The sequence below is a fragment of the Symphalangus syndactylus genome, chromosome 5, assembly GCF_028878055.3.
Source record: "Symphalangus syndactylus isolate Jambi chromosome 5, NHGRI_mSymSyn1-v2.1_pri, whole genome shotgun sequence".
Taxonomy (NCBI): Eukaryota; Metazoa; Chordata; class Mammalia; order Primates; family Hylobatidae; genus Symphalangus; species Symphalangus syndactylus.
Window position 1 is genome coordinate 26,243,942 of NC_072427.2, and position 10,442 is coordinate 26,254,383.

Consider the following 10,442-nt stretch of genomic DNA (forward strand, 5'->3'; position numbering starts at 1 on the left):
TTTGTTTCTTATAAATTATTTAGTTTCAGGTATTATTTTATAAGCAACAGAAAATGAACTAAGATAGTGTCTCTATGTGCCAAGTGTTATTTAAGGGACTTAAATGCATTATCTCATTTAATCCTCCCAACTTTATTTTACAGATGCTGAAACTGAGGCATAGGGCCAGTAAGTAGAGGAGCTGGGATTCAAACATTTATTTCTGGCCCCAGAGTCCTGCTGTCAGACTCTATTAAACTCATATATTAGAATGTTACCTACCCACTTTAGGATTAAATTAGGGGATTACTTCTGGATATAGGGTGAGGGCAGGCTAGGGATAGAGGTAGCTGTAACTTTTATTCCTTTCAGAAACAAAATCAGAGCAAATCTGCCAATGGATTAATACTGGTTAAATCTGGGTGGTGAATTCTTAAATATAACTTGATTTTCTATTCTTATGTTTAAATTATTTTACATTGAAATTTCTTAATTTAAAAAATCTTTATACAGGAGGTGTGAAATTGTGTATCTTGGCCACAGAAGCCTCCTGGGGGAAACAAAGAACAGCAGACCTGACTCCTTTCTCCTTATAAATTAAAGATTTCTCTGGTGGATTGTGGGTGTTTGTATTAAGGGCAACTTGAAGGACACTAGTAAGACCCTTTTCTTTATGTCTCCAACCTCATTCCTGGAGAATATGTCAGAAATGCGAGAAGAATGGGGTGGAAGAGTAAGAACCAATGCCCCAAACTCGGTGTACATATCAAGAGAGATGCAAAAGGACCATTTTCATGGCCACAGCTTGGCCATCACATTGGAGAGAGAGGTCCTTTCTTCCTTCTCCCAATGCCCCTGGAGGAACTGCTTCCGGACCAGCCATGGTACTTCCCCACCACCCCTCACACCCATGGACACTGCCATTTTCTACAGGGGCACTGTGAGGCCAGGCCAGCAGCTGGGAAGTCTTGTTGGTGACCAGGCTGCATTCTCTGTGTCTCTCTCTGCATGGATGGCCTTTAGACTAAGTCCATAGGGTTTAAGGCTTATTACAGGAAGAACGGACCCCAGTGAAGCGAGAAGGACATTCTCACATTACCTAAGCTGAGCTCTTTAAATCGTTTTTTTTTTTAAGTGACCTGATTTTGCAGCTCCAGCTGATGAAGTGGGATGTCTTGCTTCTATGTATGGTCAGGGGAGTCTGTGAGGTAGCGATGCATGCTAAGGGTCAAAGATTGCCCCTGGAAGTTAGACTGAGGTCTGAACAGAGTAGTTCTGCCCCAGACAAGGTCTGCAGATGAAGACCTGTCTGACAGTTCACTTGATAACTATTTATTGAGCCTTTACTATGTGTACTTTTGTATTGCTTCTCTAAATTTCTCAGTTCCTAGGGGGCAAGAACGGTTGGGGAAGGGTGAAAGCCTGAAGAGGGAAGCAGGTGATGCCTTACAAACAGCTATGCTTGATATGCTAAGGGGCTGAAGCCTGGTGGTTATGGAGAATTGGCCTCACTATTTTCACCTAATATATGGTGACTGATACTAGAGAGGTCATAGGTGGAGGCAAAGGTCTAACAGATGAAGGGGAAGAGAACTGGGAGCAGCAGCCTCTTTGCCACTTTTTAGGCCATGCCAGATTGGTGGCCACAGAGTTGGCTGCCATTTTGTGGCATTTAGTCAGGAAATGTCCATGGAGAAATCTCCCACAGTGGGGAGGCTATTGGACAGATGACTTTCAAGGTGGCAGTCAACATTATATAGCACCTACCAATTGCAGGCCTCATGCTCATATATGAGCAACACTTGGATCCTTTGAGGCAACAAATCTCACTATCTAGTGGAGCTGCCACAATCTAGCTAGCCAGCTCAGCCCCTTCTAGTTCTAAGATTCTGTTATAGGGGTGGCTCTAGCTGAGTCTCAAGAAGTTACAAACTATTACTCGTTGAGAGAGAGAAAGCAGGAAAATAATTCTCTGATTTGTCTATCCTGCAAGAAGGAACTCTTGGATGAGTGTGGAAACCTATGTACAGACTATAAATATTGACTCAAGGTGGGGAAGAGGGTGTTAAGGCAGTCTTGCAGGAGTTTGTTCCTTGGGATTCCTGCCTGTGTCTGCCAAGGTTTGGAGCCTAAAAGTGGTTTACCTATGTGAATTTCTTTATAAGACATTTTTCTTTGGCTGAAGAAGGGCAGCAGGCCATAAATAAAGCCTGGGGTTTCAACAGATAAGGACATGGGAGAAGAAGGATAATGCTTGGCTTCCCATCCGGCCACTCTGGGATGGGGACTCCTAGTGGTGACTGTGGAAAGCATTCTCCTCAGAAATGTTCTGGAAGTTGAGGCACAGGGTGTGCCACTTTGGCATCTTGGAGGTTTTGTGTTCCAGGTGGCACAGCATTTTTCTGAAAGAGTGAAGATGGCAGCTAGGGCAGAAAACTGGTGGGAGAAGGTGGGAGCACGGAGCAGGAAGAGGCTGATCTTGAACACAAGGAGGCCCCTTCACCCTACCCTGCCAGGGACCCACAAACACACTGTGTGGGGCAGGAGGTCTTCAGAGGGGGCTGCGGTCCTGGGGTTAAGCTGAAGGCTGCCGTGGAGTGTGCACGCTTCTATTTCCCCATGTGTCTCCACAGGCTGGATGGCCCAGGTCTGCATGAAGGACAATTCTGTGGCATAAAGAATAACAGGTGTCCAGAGAGAATCTAGGTTTTTCCTCTTTGTCAAACTGGAATAAAGGGCATCTCCAGAATCACCTTCCACTGAAGAGTTTCATTCTATGACAGGGTCTACTCTGAGCTTGAAGAATCTAGAGAGCTGAGAGACCTTCTTCTAAGACTGTTTGCCATTCTTTGGCCAAAGTTATCCAGGAGCACAGCAAACAGGCTTTGGAGCCAAAGGAACTTGACTTCAAATGCCAGCAACATCTTTTCCTAGCTGTGTGGTTTTGGGCAAAGCTTTTACCTTCTCTGAGCCTCAGTTTCATCATCTAAAAAGTGGGGATGTCCTGATCATAGTGCTGAGGTAAGGATCAAATGAGATGATATATGTAGAATATGCTGTCCAGGGGCTGGCACACAGTAAGTGCTTAATAAGTGCTGATTCCCTTTCTGTTCCTTTCACTTAGTTGGAGGAAAACAACCAAATTAGCTAAAGGCAGGACTGCAATAGAACTTACACCCTATGTTCTTGGTCAGGCACGGGCCCCAGATTTCAGGCTCCCCTGATGTAGGTCAGCAGCTGGGCCTGACCCCATACCCCTACTCACAGCTGCACAATGCCCAGGCATCTTCTGGAGCCTTGGAGCCCTTTGATTTTCCTTGGATTCCCAAATGGCTGTTTTCAGACAGCCCTCCTCCCAGCCAGCTGCCGCCAGGGCTGGCTGTGGTGAAGCCTGCATTTGTCAAGTGGCAGCTTTAATGAAAAACGAGGTGCAGACTCACACGCATTAGGAAGTAACTGAGCTTTCTCAGCCACATCACACTACAAAAACCAGTTCTGTGCAGCCAAGCTCGCTGAGATTGATTTCCTTGAGCCCTTTATCTCACTCATATTTTATCTCAGAAAGTCAATACTGTGGATATTGCCATCTAAACAGGACTCTCCTGTCCACATATTGTTGGATGGGAGTCTGGAAAGTTTCTCCCAACCAGTCATTTATTTGTTCATCAGAAGCCAGCTTCTTTGTTGCTTTGATGCAAGGAAGACTAAACTTGGTGAGCCAGCCAGCCTTGCATGCAGCTGGCAACAAGACATATACAGATCCCAGCAGGAGATCAACTTTGGGCCCCAAGAGCTGCCTGTTGACGGAAACAATGGAGAAGTCAAATCGTCATGCATTGCTCTCATATAGTACTTAAGGTGGCTTGAGAGGCAGAGAAAGTGTTTAGGTGTAGCTTGGGGGATGCTGGAGTGGGGCAAGGTAATTTTACACCTTCCTGGAGGCTGCACAGGTGTGGATCTGAAGCCAGCTTGGATTCTCTTAACTTTGCCTTTGGTCACCCAGAGGAGTCAGATCCTGAGGAAACAAGTCATGTTAACTAATGGGAGGCCAAGTATAGGCCAACTATGCTTTATTAATTTGTTATTGGAGGTCCAGGGCCAGTGATGAGGGTAGGTGTGTTCAGAAGGTAAATTACAAATCAGAAGGATGTTTAGTGAGTGCAAAGTTAGAGCAAAGAGCAAAGAGAGCAAGATCTTCTTGTGAAATTGTCCTTCCTTCTTCCATCCCTCCATCCCTTCTTCCTTTCTTTCTTCCTTCCCTCCTCTCTCCGTTCAGAAATTAGTGGGCCTTTTTATCATGTGCCTGGTCCTTGCCAGGTTCTGGGAATATACAGATAACCATTTCTATCCCCGGAAGCTTATGTGCAATCTAATAGGGAGCCAGATAAGTCAACAGAGAATACAGAGCACAGGTGTTAGCAGTTGTGTCTTCACTTGTAAAGCAGGTGGGCTCAGAGGGCTACAATGAGGGCTCACTGAGACAACATCCATCAGGTTAGTGATAGCATGGTGCATGGCTCATAGCACTCAATAAACGTTGGCTACTGTTATGTTTATTCCTCATCTCCTTAGTGCTGGTGAACACACAGCAGAGGAGAGGTGAATGCTCCGGGAAATCAGTGAAGGCTTCCCATCCAGGAGCATGGGAGGATGAGTGGGCCTTCCCTGGGTGGAGAAGGGACACGTGGGTCCCAGCCAGGAGGCCAGATGCTTGATACTGTGTTCAGTGAATGACAAGGGACATTGAGGTAGAGGAGGGAAAGGGGTACAGGACAGGAATAAGATAATACAGGGTCAAATTGTAAAGTGATAGCCTGGATGCTGAAGGAACAATGGAGGTTTTCAAACCGTGAAAGCATGACTGGATTTTTGGAAAGCTAGCAGTGATGATAGCACAGAGCATGGATTAGATAAATTGTAAAAGGTCTCATTTGGGGCCCTTGTGATGGGGCAAGGTGTGAGAAGAGGAGGACCTACTCCCAGGTTGCATTAAGAAGATGGAAAAGAGAGACTAGATTGGTGAGATACTGAAGAAGTAGAATTGTAGGAAAGTGATTACTGATTGAATTCTGGAGAGGAAGGAAAAAGGAATGGTGAGTATATTCTTAGGGTATTTGGATGCATGATGGTCTCATTAGCCCAAGCTAGGCAGTGAGAGAGGAGGAAGAAGCATAGGAGGAGAGGATGGTTTCAGTTTGGACAAGGGTGCCGATGCTTGTGGGACATCCATGTGGAGATGGGGTGAGGATTGGAGACACTGCCTGGGGGCTTGTCAGTAGGGGCTACTGGAAGTCCTGGTCACTTAAGGAAATGTACAGAGAAGGTGGACGGCAGACAAACAATTGGTTGTTCAAAAAGAAGAGAATCCCGGCTAGGAGTCTAAGGAAGGATTGATGCAGAGAGGGAGGGAAGGGGGACAAGAGGACAGGTGTGATCACCTTTGCCCAGGAGCACAAATGGGCAAGTGGAATGAGGACTAAAAAGAGGCGACATTTGGTGTCCGGGGTGCTTTCAGACAAGCCTTCTTCCTGGATAGATACGAACAAGTACTAGTGACTCATCCAACTTTACTTTTCTAAAATCCCTTATTAGTCAACACAAGTTTTGTTGACTACAATATAGCTCCTTTGCTTGGCCCAATAGGTGTTTCAACAAAGATTGAACAGTGAGATCTTACCATTTCCAGCCTGACAGCTTATCTTCCTTCCGGCCTGTTATTAAGATTTCAGAAGTTCCTCCATCTATCCATCCAGGAACACACTGATATCGCTTTAGGTGGATGGTTTCCATGGAAACTAATCTCTTTGATTTGTTAATCATTTCTCTCCGTGCTAATGTCAGCAAGTGACCAGTTCTCACCCTGTCTCCTCACTCTAGCCCTGATCCATATGGATTAGGATGCAGGTATTGGGGGACCTGGCCATCCCTGACTGTGAAGTTAGCCATTTCTTCTATACTATGTGTGATTTTGCAGGGTAGAGAGAAAACAGTCTCTATCTAGACATCATCTAAGAAGGCAGTGCAGTTTGGTTTTAAATCCTTGCCATCCCACCTTTGGCACATGGTATGTTTGGCAAGTTACGTAATTGCTCTAAACCACTATGTCTTCATCTATGAAGTGGAGATAAATCCTAACTCATAGGGCTATTGGGGGGATTAAATGAGGTGGGATATTAAAAGTAGGGCAACAATAGCTTGCAATTGCTGGTATTGTTATTATTACTGTTCTAAGAATGGTTAACTTTTGAAGGAGGCAGTTGATCTCATTCCCAGTATCTTCCTGAGGCGCCCTGTTCTGTGACTTATTAAGGCTTTCATGTTGCAACAGGGAGGAGGGAGGGAAACCCACATGCATTTGCATGGGGCTGTGATTATAGATACTATAAGGGATAATAAGCCTTGGACAAGTTTTTAAAGTGAACATGTAGCCTGGGCTCCTGTTTCCTGCCCAGGAAGAAGTGTCACAGTTTCCTGTTGGCTGCACCTTCCCCTCTGCCCACCCAGGGACCGAGAGATTAGGCACCCTCCCTTCCTCCCCATTTCTCCCTCTCCCTCCTTCCTTCCCTCCTTCCTCTTTTCCCTTTCTCCTACACCCTCTCCCTTTCACGTACCTGTTATAGAGAATGTAGGCAAATCACTGACCCATTGTGCATGCTCAGAGGAGAAACATTGCTTTTTTTTTTTTTTTTTTTTTTTTTTTTTTACTGTTTCTTCTTGAGACTGAACAATTGGTGATTGACCATGCTTCTTTGGTGAATTCTTTGGTCTTGTCTTTTGCCCAGTTGACTTGCTATTTAGGATGTTAGTTTTTTCTTGGTAATCGTTTTGTAGTTGTTTTAGTAAGAATATTTTCTGGCATGTTTTTCAAAAATTTTCCCTGTTTGCTTTTAAATGGGTAATATAAACATGTACAAAATGCAAAACATTCAAAAGGCTTCATAGTGAAACAAAAGGCTCTCTCCATCCCCTGGCCCCATCACCCATTGTCCCTCTCCAGAGGCTGCTACAGGCACACCTCAGATATTACAAATTGCTTCCCAACACCACAATAAAGTGAATGTCATAATAAAGCAAGTCACATGAATTTTGTGGTTTCCTAGTGCATGTAAAAGTTATGTTTATACTATACTGTAGTCTATCAAGTGTGCAATAACATTGTATCTAAAAAATGTACATACATTAATTAAGAAATACTTTATTACTAAAATATGCTAATGATCATCTGAGCCTTTGGCAAGTCATAATCTCTGATGGCTACTGACTGATCAGGTTGGTGGTTGCTGAAGTTTGGGGTATCTGTAGCAATTTCTTAAAATAAGATAACACTGGCCAGGCACGATGGCTCACACCTGTAATCCCAGCACTTTGGGAGGCCGAGGCGGGTGGATTGCCTGCGGTTGAGAGTTTGAGCCCAACCTGGCCAGCATGGTGAAACCCTGTCTCTACTAAAAACACAAAAATTAGCTGGGCACGGTGGCAGGCACCTATAATCCGAGCTACTTGGGAAGTTTGAACGATGGAGGCAGAGGTTGCAGTGAGCCAAGATTGCGCCATTGCACTCCAGCCTGGGCAACAAGAGACTCCATCTTAAAAAAAAAAAAAAAAAAAAAAAGATAACATGGATGTTTGCTACATCAATTGGCTCTTCTTTTATGAAAGAGCTCTCTGTAGCATGCAATGCTGTTTGACAGCGTTTTACCCAAAGTAGAACTTTTAAAATTAGACTCATTCCTCTCAACCCCTGCTGCAGCTTTATCAACTAAATCCTTTGCTGTCATTTCAACAATGTTCACAGCATCTTCACTAGGAATAGGTTCCATCTCAGGAAACCACTTTCTTTGCTCATTCATTCATTCATAAGAAGAAGCTCCTCATTCATTTAAGTTGTATCATGAGATTGTAGCAAATCAGTTACATCTTTGGGCTCCACTTTTATTTCTAGTTTTCTTGCTATTTCTACCACATGTGCAGTTATTACCTCTGCTGAAGTCTTGAGCCCTTCAAAGTCATTCATGAGGACTGGAATAATCTTTTTCAAAACTCCTGTTAATGTTGATATTTTGGTCTCCTCTCTTGAATTACGAATGTTCTTAATGGCATCTATGGCATTAATTAATCTATCTATGGCAGCTATATAGCCTTACAAAATATGTTTCTTAAATAATAAGACTTGAAAGCAGAAATTACTTTTTGACTCAGGGATTGTAGAATGGATATTGTGTTAGCAGGCATGAAAACAACAGTGCTCTCCTTGCACATCTCCATCAGAGCTCTTGGGTGACCAGGTGCATTGTCAATGAGCAGTAATATTTTGAAAGAAATCTTTTTTTGTAGGCAGTAGGTCTCAACAGTGGGCTAAAAATATTCAGTCAACCATGCTGTAAACAGATGTGTTGTCAGCCAGGCTTTGTTCTTCCGTTTATAGAGCACAGATAGAGCAGGTTCAGCCTGATTCTAAAGGGCCCTGGGATTTCCAGGATGGTAAATGAGCATTGACTTCAACTTACAGTCACCAGCTGCGTACCCCCAACAAGAAAGGCAGCCTGTCCTTTGAAGCTTTAAAACTTGGCATTGAGTTCTCCTTCTAGCTATGAATGTCATCCTAGATGGCATCTTCTTCCAATATAAGGCTATTTCATCTACACTGAAAATCTGCTGTTTAGTATGGCCACCTTCATCAATGATATTGACTAGATTTTCTGGATAACTTTCTGTAGCTTCTACATCAGCACTTGCTGCTTCACCTTGTACTTTTATGAAGACAGCTTCTTTCCTTAAACCTCATGGGCTAAGCTCTGGGAGCTTCCAACTTTTCTTCTGCAGCTTCCTTACCTATCTCAACCTCCACAGAATTGAAGAGAGTTAGTGCTTTACTCTGGATTGGGCTTTGACTTGAGGGAATATTGTGGCTAGTTTTATCTATCTTAAACTATTAGAATTTTCTCCATAGCAGCAATAAGGCTGTTTCACTTTCTTATTGTGTAAGTGTTCACTGGAGTAGCACTTTTAATTTCCTTTAAAATCTTTTCCTTTGCATTCACAATTTGATTAACTGTTAGACACAAGAGGTGTAGTTTATGGCCTGTCTTGGCTTTTGACATGCCTTCCTCACTAAGCTTAATCATTTCTAGCTTTTGATTTAGTGTGGGATATGTGCAACTCTTCCTTTTTACTTGAACACTTAGAGGCCACTGTAGGGCTATTAAGTGGACTAATTTCAATATTCTCATGTCTCAGAGAACAGTGAGGTCCCGGGAAAGGGAAAGAGACAGAGAACAAACAGGTTGTTGTTGGAGCTGTCAGAACACACACATTTATTGATTAAGTTTGCTCTCTTAGATGGGCATGGCTTGTGGTGCCCCAAAACAATTACAATAGTAACATTTAAAAGATTACAGGTCACCAGTCACCATAACAGATATAATAATAATAAAAAAGTTTGAAATATTATGAGAGTTACCAAAATATGACACAGAGACACGAGTGAGCACATGCTGTAGGAAAAATAACGCTGATAGACTTGCTTGACACAGGGTTGACACAAACCTTCAATTTGTAAAGATGCAGTATTTGAGAAGCACAATAAAATGCAACAAAACGACGTATGCTTGTACTTAATATCAGAATCTTGTGTATCCTGCCTGAGATATTGCATGCATATACAGATTGTAAGAATATACACATATATGTAAGAGTCTATATATTTATACATATGGTAATTTATATAAATTTGTTTACATCTAGCTTTTTCACTTAATAAATATCTGACAGATCATTTTATATAAATTTTTATAGAGCTGCTTTTTTATTTATAATGACTGTCTACTTTTCCATCCAATGTTTGGACTATAATTTATTTAACTGTCAAATATTGATGAACATTTAAATTGTTTCTAATATTTTCTATCACAACACTGCTGCAATGAATATACTTATAATACATGGGTTTATCTATAGAATATATAATCTGGAAGTGAAATAATTAAGTTAAAGTTTGATAGATATGATAAGATTACCTTTTATAGTGGTGATATCAACTTACACTCTCTACAGAAGTGTTTAAGAGTATTGCTTCTGGGCCTTTTGGTTAAGATCAAGTGTAGTATCTGTTCTTATCAGAAGTGTTTAAGAGTATCTCTTTCTCTACAGTTTTTCCAAAGTTGAATTTCATCAAACTTTTTGATACTTATCAACCTGATATGCAAATTTTTAAAACTCAGCATGAGTTCTAATTACACTGTTCTTGTTATAAAAAAGGTTGACTTCTTTTTCATACGAAGAAAATCCATTTCTTTTTCTGTTTTGGGGAAATACGTCTTCATATACTTTGTCCATTTCCCTATTAAAGCATTCCACTTCTTACTGATTTGTATAGCTCTTCGCCTATATTGGTGAATTTACCCTGTTGTTATATAAATTGAAAATATTTCTTCATAGTTTATTGCTTATCTTTTTTAATGTTG

General features: G+C 42.1%; 1 pseudogene; it reads left to right on the forward strand.

Moving 5' to 3' along the window:
• Window positions 1–10,046: 10,046 nt before the first annotated feature.
• On the forward strand, window positions 10,047–10,200 carry LOC129483830 (uncharacterized; annotated as a pseudogene).
• Window positions 10,201–10,442: the final 242 nt, after the last annotated feature.